This window comes from Ctenocephalides felis, unplaced genomic scaffold, assembly GCF_003426905.1.
Source record: "Ctenocephalides felis isolate EL2017-DRISC unplaced genomic scaffold, ASM342690v1 CF-g0.4_SCAFFOLD_00845, whole genome shotgun sequence".
In the NCBI taxonomy this organism is placed as follows: Eukaryota; Metazoa; Arthropoda; class Insecta; order Siphonaptera; family Pulicidae; genus Ctenocephalides; species Ctenocephalides felis.
Genome location: NW_020536999.1, coordinates 85966564 through 85978307, shown reverse-complemented (window position 1 = coordinate 85978307; position 11744 = coordinate 85966564). Strand labels below are relative to the sequence as shown.

Below are 11744 nucleotides of genomic sequence, written 5' to 3'. Positions count from 1 at the left end.
AAAATTTGTTAAGAATTAATTTTTTTTCTTATTTTTTTATTTTTTTTTTGTAAATTTTGAAGACTAAATTAAAATTATAAAAAATAATGGACAAACTTTATAAAGCTTAGAAACGAAAAGTTAGTTCTGCTTTGAACATTTATAAAAATTTTGAATGCATTAGAAAAATTTGAATATTGATAAAATGAGTTTTTTTGAAAATACTATATTTTTGAAAACCTGGAAATTTTTTGAAATAAGTTTTTTTTTTTTTGTAAATTTTGAAAACTAAATAAAAATGATAAAAGAAAAATTAGTTCTGTTTTGAGCATTTTTAAAAATGTTTAAAATACTATATTTTTTGAAAATCTAGAAATCTTTTGAAAATAATTTTTTTTTTTGAAATTTTAAAAACAAAATAAAAATTATAAAAGATAATGGACAAACATTATAAAGCTCAGAAAAGAAAAATTCGATATGTTTTGGGAATTTTTATATTTTGGAACATTTGTGAAAATTTTGAGAACATTTAAAAAGTTTGAATATTGAAAAAATTTGCCTTTTCAGCAAAAACTGATATTTGTTAAAAACTTGGAAATTTATTGAAAATTATTTTTTTTGTTGTTAATTTTGAAAACTAAATAAAAACTACAAAAGGTAATAAGATATCAGAAAGCTCAGAAAAGAAAAATTAGATTTGATTTGAGAAGTTTTTTGTAACATTTTTGAAAATATTGAATATTGACGAAAGCCTTTTTTGAAAGTACTATATTTTTTCAAAACCTGAAATATTTTGAAAATTAATTTGTTTAAATTTTTGTGTAAATTTTGGAAACTAAATAAAAATTAGAAAATAAATTATAAAAGGTAATGGACAAACATTATAAAGCACAGAAAAGAAAAAAATGATTTGTTTGGAGCATTTGAATAATTTGAATATTGAAAAAAAAAGCCGATTTGAAAATACTATATTTTTTAAAAACTTGAAAATTTTTTGAAACTTATTTTTTTTTTTGAAATTTTGAAAACAAAATAAAATAATTATAAAAGGTAATGGACAAACATTATAAACCTCAAAAATAAATTAGATTTATTTTGAGAATTTTTATTTTTTGTAACACTTTTGAAAGATTTTGAAACCTTTGAAAAATTTGAATATTAAAAAAAAATGCCTTTGTGAAAATACTATCTTTTTGAAAACTAAACTGTTTCGATTTTTTGTTTTTGTATATTTTTAAAACTTTGAAATATCTTGAAAGTTTTTGATATAATAATATTCATATCAGTTGATTCAAATTACAGAATATCGACCACCAAATGGTATTTTTTAAAACTTTTTTTCTCGATCTTCGAAACCTTCTTTTCAAAAACTCTTGACGCTAAGTTCAAGAACACCCTGTATAGGAAATATTTTTAGACACAATGCCATCTATGTGTAAGAGAAAAACAAGAACAAGTTTAGAAAACAAGACCTAAATTTTCTTTCCGGTCTCTTTTTTAAATTGTATATCTAAAAAATACAAAATTACATATTTCACAAAAATATTTTCTTCGTTGATCGATATTTAATGGAAATCCCTAATAGTGTTGCCCAGAATATGCAAATTCTCGACTTTCCCCGATCAATTATCGATTTGGTAACATTTCGAGCATGACTAATGCGACATAGACGGAGAGCCCGCGACCGAAATTTACTCAACGGAGTAAATTATACATTTTTATTGACAATTGTCGAAATATATATATATATATATATATATATATATATATATATATATATATATATATATTCAAAGATAGATACAAACCACATACACAGAAATAAGTCATTTTGGATTATTTAGATAAAAAAATCAAATATTTAAATATAAAAATAATAAAAACGTCATTAAAACTCAGTAATATAGCAATTTGTGTTATAATTTCGTCTCTATTATTATTATAATAATATTTATTATTATTGTGCAAACAAGTTATTACGCATTATTTTATTGTTTTTGTATTATGTTATATAATAATAAATAAATTACATTATTATAAAAAATTAAGACATTATTAATTATTATTGAATTCAATTAATTAATAAGATTTTGTTCATTTTTAACTTCCCGGAGGTTAAGTTATTGTAATAGTCCAAAAATCAAAAATGAAGTTTTTCGCATATCTTCACGTTTCAGAGGTTTCTGAACATTTTGGCTCGCCTTAGAAAAAATGGATGTGTGTGTATGTATGTGTGGGTACAGTTTTTCGTCCACGTTTTTCGGGAGCATGGATCAACCGATTTGAATGATGAAACATTCGATTCCTATAGACAGGGAGATGCGCTGATTATTTTTTGACAAAGACAGTTCCAGCGGTTTTGGAGATATAGAGCAAAGTGTGCAGAAAATAGAAATAAAGTTTTTGAGAGAACGGAGTGTCCGATTCGAATGATTCAAAAAACATTTAATTTGTAATAATGAAGAGAAGTGGTGATTAGTTTTTGGCAATGACAGGTCCAGCAGTTTTGAAGATACGAGGCAAAAAGAGATAAGAATGTTAATTCAGTTTTTGAGAGAACGGTGCGTCCGATTTCAATGATTCAAAAAACATTTTACTTAAATTGAGGAAATAAACAACTGGTAAAATTTCTTGGGAGCCATGTCTAGAACTTTCGAAAATCCAATAAAAAAGCAAAAAAATTGCGAATTGGCGGTTAAAAATGATCATTAGACATATTCACTTCAACTTATCAGATATTTTAATAATAAGTACAAATTTTGTTTGCATTTCTAAGGGTTACGTACTAAGATTTATAATGTTCAGCGCGGCGCTTACGCGCTTCGTCTGTATAACAACTATGCAGCACAATTGTTTTGAAAAAAAAAATCAAATTTAAAAAAAATTCAAAATATGAAATAAATTCAAATGCTTTTTAAAAAGGTCAAAGTTAAAAAAAAATCAAAATATTCAAAGATATTTTAAAAAGTTTTCAAAAAATTGTAAAGTGTTAGCGATATATAGATGGCGTTGGCATATGGATAACATAACAAAAGAAAAATGAGTCCAATTAAATTATATCTTGTGGGAGATAATTAGTGATATAGAGATGAATATTGTAGAGAGTGTAATTAGAGACAATGAAAGAGTAATTAGATATGAGGTGCGTTAATAGAGATAAACGACGTTAACAAAAGTTTTTAAAAATTTAATTTATGGTACAAGAAGTTCCAGCAATTTGGCTTAAGGCACGATGCCATGCACCCCACTAGTTTTTTTTTTTTTTTTTGAGAAAAATCGATCAAGACTCTCACATTATTTATAGTGTGATTGTTTTCTTCGCTAATGTTATGCAGTGTTATGTGTGTTATGTTTGCTGATGAAAAAGAAAGTAATTGTGGGTGGGTGCATGATATACATATATACATAGATACATAAATACATACATATATATATATATATATATATATATATATATATATAAATTAATATATCTATATCATGTTGCACATGGTCAACTCGGACAATAACTGGAAAATTTTGCATAATAATTATCTGCATTTAGATTGGATTGGCAAGAAAGTATTATCGGTTCTCAAATATAGATGGCGTTATAGACTTCTGTCGCGATATGATCTATCCTATTGATTTATCATAATCTATCAATATATCGTGATAAATTAGAATCTATTATGATATAATGTGTTCTATCGTGATTTAACCTGAAACATCTATGATTCCCCTAGAGAAGCCTATTCTGCAAACAGAGTGCCATCTACACTCGTAGACGTAAAATAGAAGTAGAAAAGATAAAGACGTAGTCGAAAATGAAATAGAAAGACTGAAAGAAATGGGAAGAAGAAGAATGCAGATGGTTGACAACTTACGTGAGAAGAGTAAATGCAGGGAAGTGAAAGCCGAAGAACAGGATCAGGAAGCATGAAAGCAAATGTTTGGAAAGAAAAATGCCTGAGAAAAGGGAGAGGAGGGAATAGTGGTAATGGGCATGATAGAAGAGGTAAAGAAATCACTTATTTGTGATGGCTCTCACACAATGGACCTGCCTTCGGGTAGACCACCATTATTATTATTATTATTTTTATCTGTGATTTGAAATGATCTAATGTTATCTCTCATTATTTGTTATGGTTTATGAATACTTAATATGATCTATCAATATATTACATTGATTCCTTTAGGAAAATTCGCCGATCAAATAGAAATGTACCATAGCGTTGTTATTGCTGTGAAGTGAGGCGTTTCACATATAAAATATAATCTAAAAAGCGCACAAAGGTCAAACGCATAATGTTATCATAAGTGCATCTTTCTAATATGCCCTTGATTACACAACACATACGTGAAGTTAAGTTCTATATCTAATATAGAACACCTGATTGCACAGCAAATACACAGTTATTAGGAGGCCGTCCATTAATCACGTGAGGTTTTTAGGAGTAGGGGGGGGGGGGGTTGACAGAAAATCACGAAATAGCACATGAGGGAGGAAGGGGTATAGTAAGATATCACATGTATTTATTTTTTAACTGATTTTTTTTTTAATCAAACATTTAAAACAAAAATTCAAAAATTTTACAGTTTTATCATGTAACTAAAAATACACGTGATGTTTGGTGGAGGAAAGGGGGTAATTTTGAATATCACCATGTATCACCAAGGGGGAGGAGGTGTCCACAAATCTTTGAAAACTAGCTCACGTGATTAGTGGATGCCCCCTAAGCGAGTGTTGCCAAAAAATGTCTATTTTATTGGAGAACTGGCCCCATGGATACAAAATAGACCAAGAAGCAATTAACTGACCTTCAAAATTGCATTTATTTGATTCAGAATGAAATAAAATGAAAAATGAAATAAAAAAAAATTTAAAAAAATTTAAAAAAAAATAAAAAAAATGCCTTGAAACGTCGAAAGAACATGAATTTGCCTGTCGATTTTTCTGGCGAAAACGTGGTTTCTCTTGCGGGAATTTATGTTATTATCAAGGTATAAGGGGTGTATTCTCAAACCATGGATCTGCCTAATTCGTCTTATCCTTCATTTTCAATCAATCAGTCACAATGTACATGAACGTCATTACAGATTCAAAAATAGTACGAGGCATAATTTACAAATCAATCAATGCCACAAACATAAATCTACACAGATACACATTTATATATATATATATATATATATATATATATATATATATATATGTATGTATATGCATAACATGTAGTGTGTGTAAATACATTATTCATTTCTATTTTCATCGTCTTTGTTATGTAAGAAAATGTAAACATGGCGTTACGTCGACACCCAATGTATGATATAAGTAATTATAAATTTATAATATTATGTTATATATATATATATATATATATATACTAGATGACCCGACAAACGTTGTCCTGTTCCCGCGTATACAATGCAAAAGTTCCAAATTTTTTAACATCCTATTTAATGTCCTGCCTTTGTGATTTATTTATGGTCTTATCATAAGCATTATAAGAAATTCAGAAAAAAATAATATAGTATCTGCGTTAAAAGAACAATATCACACTTGATTTTAACACACGGCATATTTGCTTCAATAATTTAGTCTATAATTTTCATAATCCCGTACGATATATTAGTTGCTTTTTGGCAATAACAATTTTTAAAGTACATTTTTCTTACTAATAATTTAATAAACATTATTGTTCATGTTCAAGTCTTAGGTGACCTAATTTGTAAAATATACTTCATATGTGCACTACTCAATCTAAGATCAACTAAATATTCCATATCCAATGCCAAACAAATGAATTTTTGACACATGAAACAAAATTCTAAACAATTTTTATAATAAATAGAAATATTTTTTGTATCGTTAAATAATTTAGTAAAATAAACCAAAATGCGATATGTATAAGTTTAAAAAAAAAGGTATATGCAATTTTGGACTGTTTACTTTACTTTTTAAAATGATTTCCATAATTTCATCTGCCACATCATTTACTGATGACTGTAACTTATATTATTCTAATTTATGGCACATCTCAGCTGCTTTTTGGATTATATTACATTTTTCTTATATATTATATTCTAATATTATATAGGTTCATAATTTCAGCTAAATTCAAATTTCAAGTGAATTGACATTTCTAGCAGATGATGGTTCAAATAGTTTCAATGCCAAACAATAAGTGTTTTTTGTAATTTTTGCCATTTATTTCTACAATATTACTATATATTTATCGTTTATGAAATCTTAAAAATTTTCTTTGACAAATTCTAAAAAGAATGATCAAAATCCGAATAACCGCTTAAGAAAAGTGTCAAATCATACACCCGTACAGAATTTTATATATAAGATATATACTGAGAATTTATTAAATAATCAATGGTATTGTAAAGATAATTTTGTTCGACTTCAACAATGATTATCAAATTGCCTTCGTCCAGGCGCATTTATTTAAACTTAAACTAGTGATCATGACAAAGAAAATGTTTAATATAATTAATACAGGGTGTCACAAAACTTAACGTCTAGCCGAAGCTGGGCGAAAGTACTGATTTATTAACTATCCTAAAAATTTTTGATAAAACTAGTGGGTAATGGCATCGTGCGTTAAGGCAAACTCCTAAAACTTCCCGTACCATAAATTAGCATTAAAAAAAACTAAAATTTATTGAAAACTTTGAAAAAAAAGAGATTTTGAATAATTTAAATTTTTTGAAAAGTTTAGCTGGTTAGAAAAATGATTTTTTTTATATTTCGATTTTTTTTTTGAAAATTTTGAACTTTTTCCAAAGCAATTGTGCTGCATGGCTGTTTGAGAAAAAAGAAAATTATAAATTGAGAAAAAAATGTTATCATTACTGCATATTTCTAATGTGTCTTTCATTTGTGTTTTAAACACATACCTGAAGTTAGATTCATATAAACTCGTAGTGAAAACTGTCAAAATGCTGCGTATCAGTTGTGCAGTCAGGCGTTTTAGATATAAAACCTAACCTTGAAAACCCACAAACCCACGTCTAAAGAAGAATGTTATCATTACTGCTGCATTTTTCTGATGTATCGTGATAACACATACGTAAAAGTTAGGTTTTATGTGTCAAACGTCTGATCGCAGAGCAAATACATAGCATTTTGACAGTTTTTACTACCAATTTATATAAAGAAAGAAGCTTAGCATAGCGTTGCCATGACAACGATATGTTATGGTCCATTTTATCAGAGATTGGCCACTAGATCTCAACAGGAACTTATTATTTTGATTATAGGTGCTTTAGAAATTTGTTGATAATTCCAACTAAGTATTTCCTCGTAAGACCAGATTTGATACCAAATATATAGTGGTATTGCATAATTCTCCAGTTCTTAAACAAATCTACCCCAAACCCTCAATGTTGCCGAATTCAATAGTTGCCACCAAATATTTTACCAGAAACGACTGGCATTTAAAACCATACGCCTATAGCCAAATTTATTCTCTCAATAATTCAGTATATATTTATAGGCCTATTCCTGGATAACTTTTCTGTATTATCTGCCTGCAGTATAATATAAGATAATATGAACACAAAAGAAGTCAATTGCATATATGTTGTCCGCTTGATTTCACCAGGATAAAATTATTTCATCTTACAATAAGTAAGTGGTAAACTATTAGAAAAAGTTTATCCAAAACCAGGTCTATTGTTTTGTAATTAAAAAAAAAGACTCACCGAAATAATTCAGGGTCTCCCTGATCTGATCAGGCGATAGTTTCTCGTGAGCGTCACTAGGTGGAAGCGCTGGACTGGGTATGAACCAGTCCTGATTTTCGTATCCTGAAAGGAAGAAATAAATATTTATATGTTTGTTTTGTATATATATGATTGTTTTAGGTTAGTTCCTAAACTTACCGGCGAATTCGGTGAGAGCGTCCGATCTCAATTTGTATCTCGGGATCTGTTCTTCGAGGAGACTGAAGATCTCGACTTCTGGCAGATGTTCGGAACCGCACACGTCTGAAAAAAATAGAAAAATAAATATTAACAAAGTAAAGTATTAATTCATTAATTCAATTGTTATAAACTCAGATTTTTTCAAAATTATCCTAATCATTCCAAAAGTATCCAAATGCATCCAAAGCCATCAAAATCCACCCAAAACCATTCTAATCATTCCAAATGTATCCAAAATCATCCTAATAATTTCAAATACACCCAAAAAGATCCCATTTCAGATCCATCGAAAACCATCCTGATTATTCGAAATACGCCCAAAACCACCAAAATTCATCCAAAACCATGCTAATCATTCCAATACTCATCTAAGTCCATTCCAAACCATCCCAAATGATCCAAGTTCATCCAAAACGATCCAGGTTCATCCAAAACCGTCCTAATCATTCCAAATGTATCCAAAACTATCCTAAATATTCCAAATGTATCCAAAACCATCAGAATGCATCCAAAACCATCAGAATGCATCCAAACCATCCTAATAATTCCAAATGCATCCAAAACTATCCTAATAATTCCAAATGCATCCAAAACGATTCCATTGCATCCAGATGCATTTAAAAACCAACCTAATCATTCCAAATGCATCCAAGTCCATCCAAAACCATCTTAATCAGCCAAAACGAACCAGGTTCATTCGAAACAATTCTAATCATCATCCTAATCGTTTATAATATATTCAAATCCATCCAAAACCATCCTAATAATTCCTAATGCACCCAAATATTCAATTTCATCCAGACCCATCCATAACCATCCTAATCATTCGAAATACATCCATCCAAAACCATCTTAATCATTCCAAACGCACCTGAGTCCATCCAAAACCATCCTAATCATTCAAAAACGATCCAAAATCATCCAAAACGATGCAAGTTCATCCAAAATCATGATCATTCATGTACCAAAACTATTCTAATCATTCCAAATGCAACCAACACCATCAAAATTCATCAGAAATCATCCTAGTCCATCCGAAAACATCCTTATAATTCCAAATGCATCCAGAACGATTCTATTTCATTCAGATCTATCCAAAACCATCAAAATCAATCGAAATACACTGAAAACAATCCAAATCCTTCTAAAATCATCCTAATCATTCGATACCATCCTAATCATTAGAAATTCATCGAAATTCATCCAAAACGATTCAAGTTCACTCAGAACGATCCAGGTTCACCCAATACCATCCTAATGATTCCAAATGCATCCAAAACCATCCTAATTACTCAAAATCCATCCAAATTAATCCAAACGATCCAAGTTTATCCAAAACAATCTAGGTTCATCCAAACCATACTTATCATTCCAAATGCATTCAAAACTATCCAAAACCATTCATATTCATCCAAAATAATATCAGGCTGTCAGAGGCAGGTATCAAACCAGAGATCTCTGATAAGAAGTCCAAAACTCTAACCACTGCCATGGCTTAGTGGTTAGAGCTATGGACTTCCAATTTGGAGACCTATGAGGGAAATAAGAGTGTATGAAGATAAAATATTTTAATTTCACTTCCATTGGCTAGGAGTTCAGTTCGGGAAGCGACCAATAGGTTGTGGATTACAATAATCAAATGCACCAATATTCTTTGGTTTAAGGATTTGGAAAAAATTCAATTAAATCATTCATTTAGTTAGATAAAATTCATTCTTCATACAATCCAAGCCATCTAAAACCATCTGCATTTATCCAAAAACAAATTATTTGGTTTAGGAATTTTCAAAAAAACATATCAGTATAAATACGAATTTAAATTATCCAGAGCGGGTGGCGAAGACGACGATACGTATATATGTATACATATGTTTATATTTTTGTCTCGACAAATGTGACATTTCACATCCGGCCGAGTGTAGAATGAAAATGAGAAAAGATTTGTTGGCATGTGTTCAAGTTAAGAAAATAAAATTTATTATGACTTCGAAACTAAAATAGTAATAATAATTCGCATCTGCATCTGCAACATGTGTTAAAAATTTAAACCAGATTTTCACCACAGAGCACCAATGGAGCACCACATTCCAGTGATGATCAACCTATTACCATCGAACTTAAATAGATTTGATTTTAATTTTATCACGCAGAAGGAATAAACTTCATTAAATTTCGATGTTTCCATTTTCGGAAAAATATCGTTTTTCCTGGTAATGTTTTCTAAATATTCGACAGGCGTCATGAACTTGTTAAACTAGGTTTGAACTCTTGCTATGGCAAGCTGGAATACATTGTTTACAGAAAAACAACGATACACACCACTAATAATATGAAAATATCATAAATAGATATTTAAATACAATGAAGATAATTAGTGTGAGAACGCTACTTTCATCTTCACAAGCTTTGTATCTCTATCTACTTTTTTTCTATCCCTTTTTACTTTCCTTCTATCTCTATACTTGCTTTCTATCTCTTTTTTCTTATATCTCTCTTTACTTCCCTTATATATCTTTACTTCCTCTCTATCTCTTTACTTCCTTTCTATCTCCTAACATCATTTCTATCTCTATACTTCCTGTCTATCTCTTTACATCCAGTCCATCTCTTTACATCCAGTCCATCTCTTTACATCCTGTCCATCTCTTTACATCCTGTCCATCTCTTTACATCCTTTCTATCTCTATACTTCCTTTCTATCTCTATACTTCCTGTCTATCTCTACATTCCTGTCTATCTCTCATTTCCTGTCTATCTCTACATTTCCTGTCTATCTCTATACTTCCTGTCTATCTCTATACTTCCTGTCTATCTCTATACTTCCTGTCTATCTCTATACTTCTTTTCTATCTCTTTTTACTTTTATCTCTTTACTTCCTTTCTATCTCTATACTTCCGGTCTATCTCTATACTTTCGGATCTATCTCTATACTTCCTGTCTATCTCTTTACTTCCTTTCTATCTTTTTGCTTTCTCTTTTCATCTCTTCCTCATTTTCATTAGCATTACTACCCCCCACCCACTTTTATTGTTTATCTTAATTTAATATTAATTATAGATTAATATATATAGACTATTTTTATCATATTTGCTCCATCTGAAGACAGGTCCATAATGCAAAAGTACCACATCTTAAATAAGTAATAATGATAATACTAATAATAATGTTAATGACAAAGACATTTGTTATTTGATTAGATTAATAATTGTGTTTAATTTTATCATCTTTTACCTTTAGATTTTATGGTATCCTCAATAACAAAATTACTGATCAAGTTCTCTTTGGATTTCAGGAGCTGCTTGGCCCTCTGTCGGGCCGTTAAGGGACTCGACTGCATTTCAATTCATGAAGCTTAGCATAATTGACACATAATATTTTTTGCACTTCATTTCAAAAACAAACTAAATTAAATTGGATACACTTTAACTTGGTTCAGTTATTAATAAACCAAACAGGAGCTATTTATTTAGTATGCTAAGTTGTGACGTACAGTCGCTTGCGGCGCTGGCATCGCCTTATCAAGTTATAAACCCTGACCAATCAAATTGAACTTGCATATTATTTATATTTGCGCATAATGTTTAAACGAATAGAATTGATATAATTAAAATATTTGCTGTGTCCTGAAAGACAGACATTATTAACTTCATATTAAATATTGTTACCAATATTATTTTCTTATTATTATTATCATATTACAGTATTACTATTATGTTTAGTTACTGAAATCACAACCGAAAAAAAACTCCAGTATATATTTTAATCTTTAAAAGCATCACTCGAAATTCCAGACTAACTATAATGTCTTTTTAAATTACTCGGATACAATATCGTCCTATTTTTAACT

At 29.3% G+C, this 11744-nt stretch overlaps 1 long non-coding RNA gene across 1 annotated transcript; it reads right to left on the bottom strand.

Moving 5' to 3' along the window:
- Window positions 1–7649: 7649 nt before the first annotated feature.
- Window positions 7650–11217, bottom strand: LOC113363867. Its single transcript, XR_003365974.1, has 3 exons — window positions 11129–11217; window positions 7855–7959; window positions 7650–7779 (listed from the first exon to the last, which is right to left on the bottom strand). It is a non-coding gene; the product is annotated as an uncharacterized LOC113363867 (long non-coding RNA).
- Between the last annotated feature and the right edge of the window lie 527 nt (window positions 11218–11744).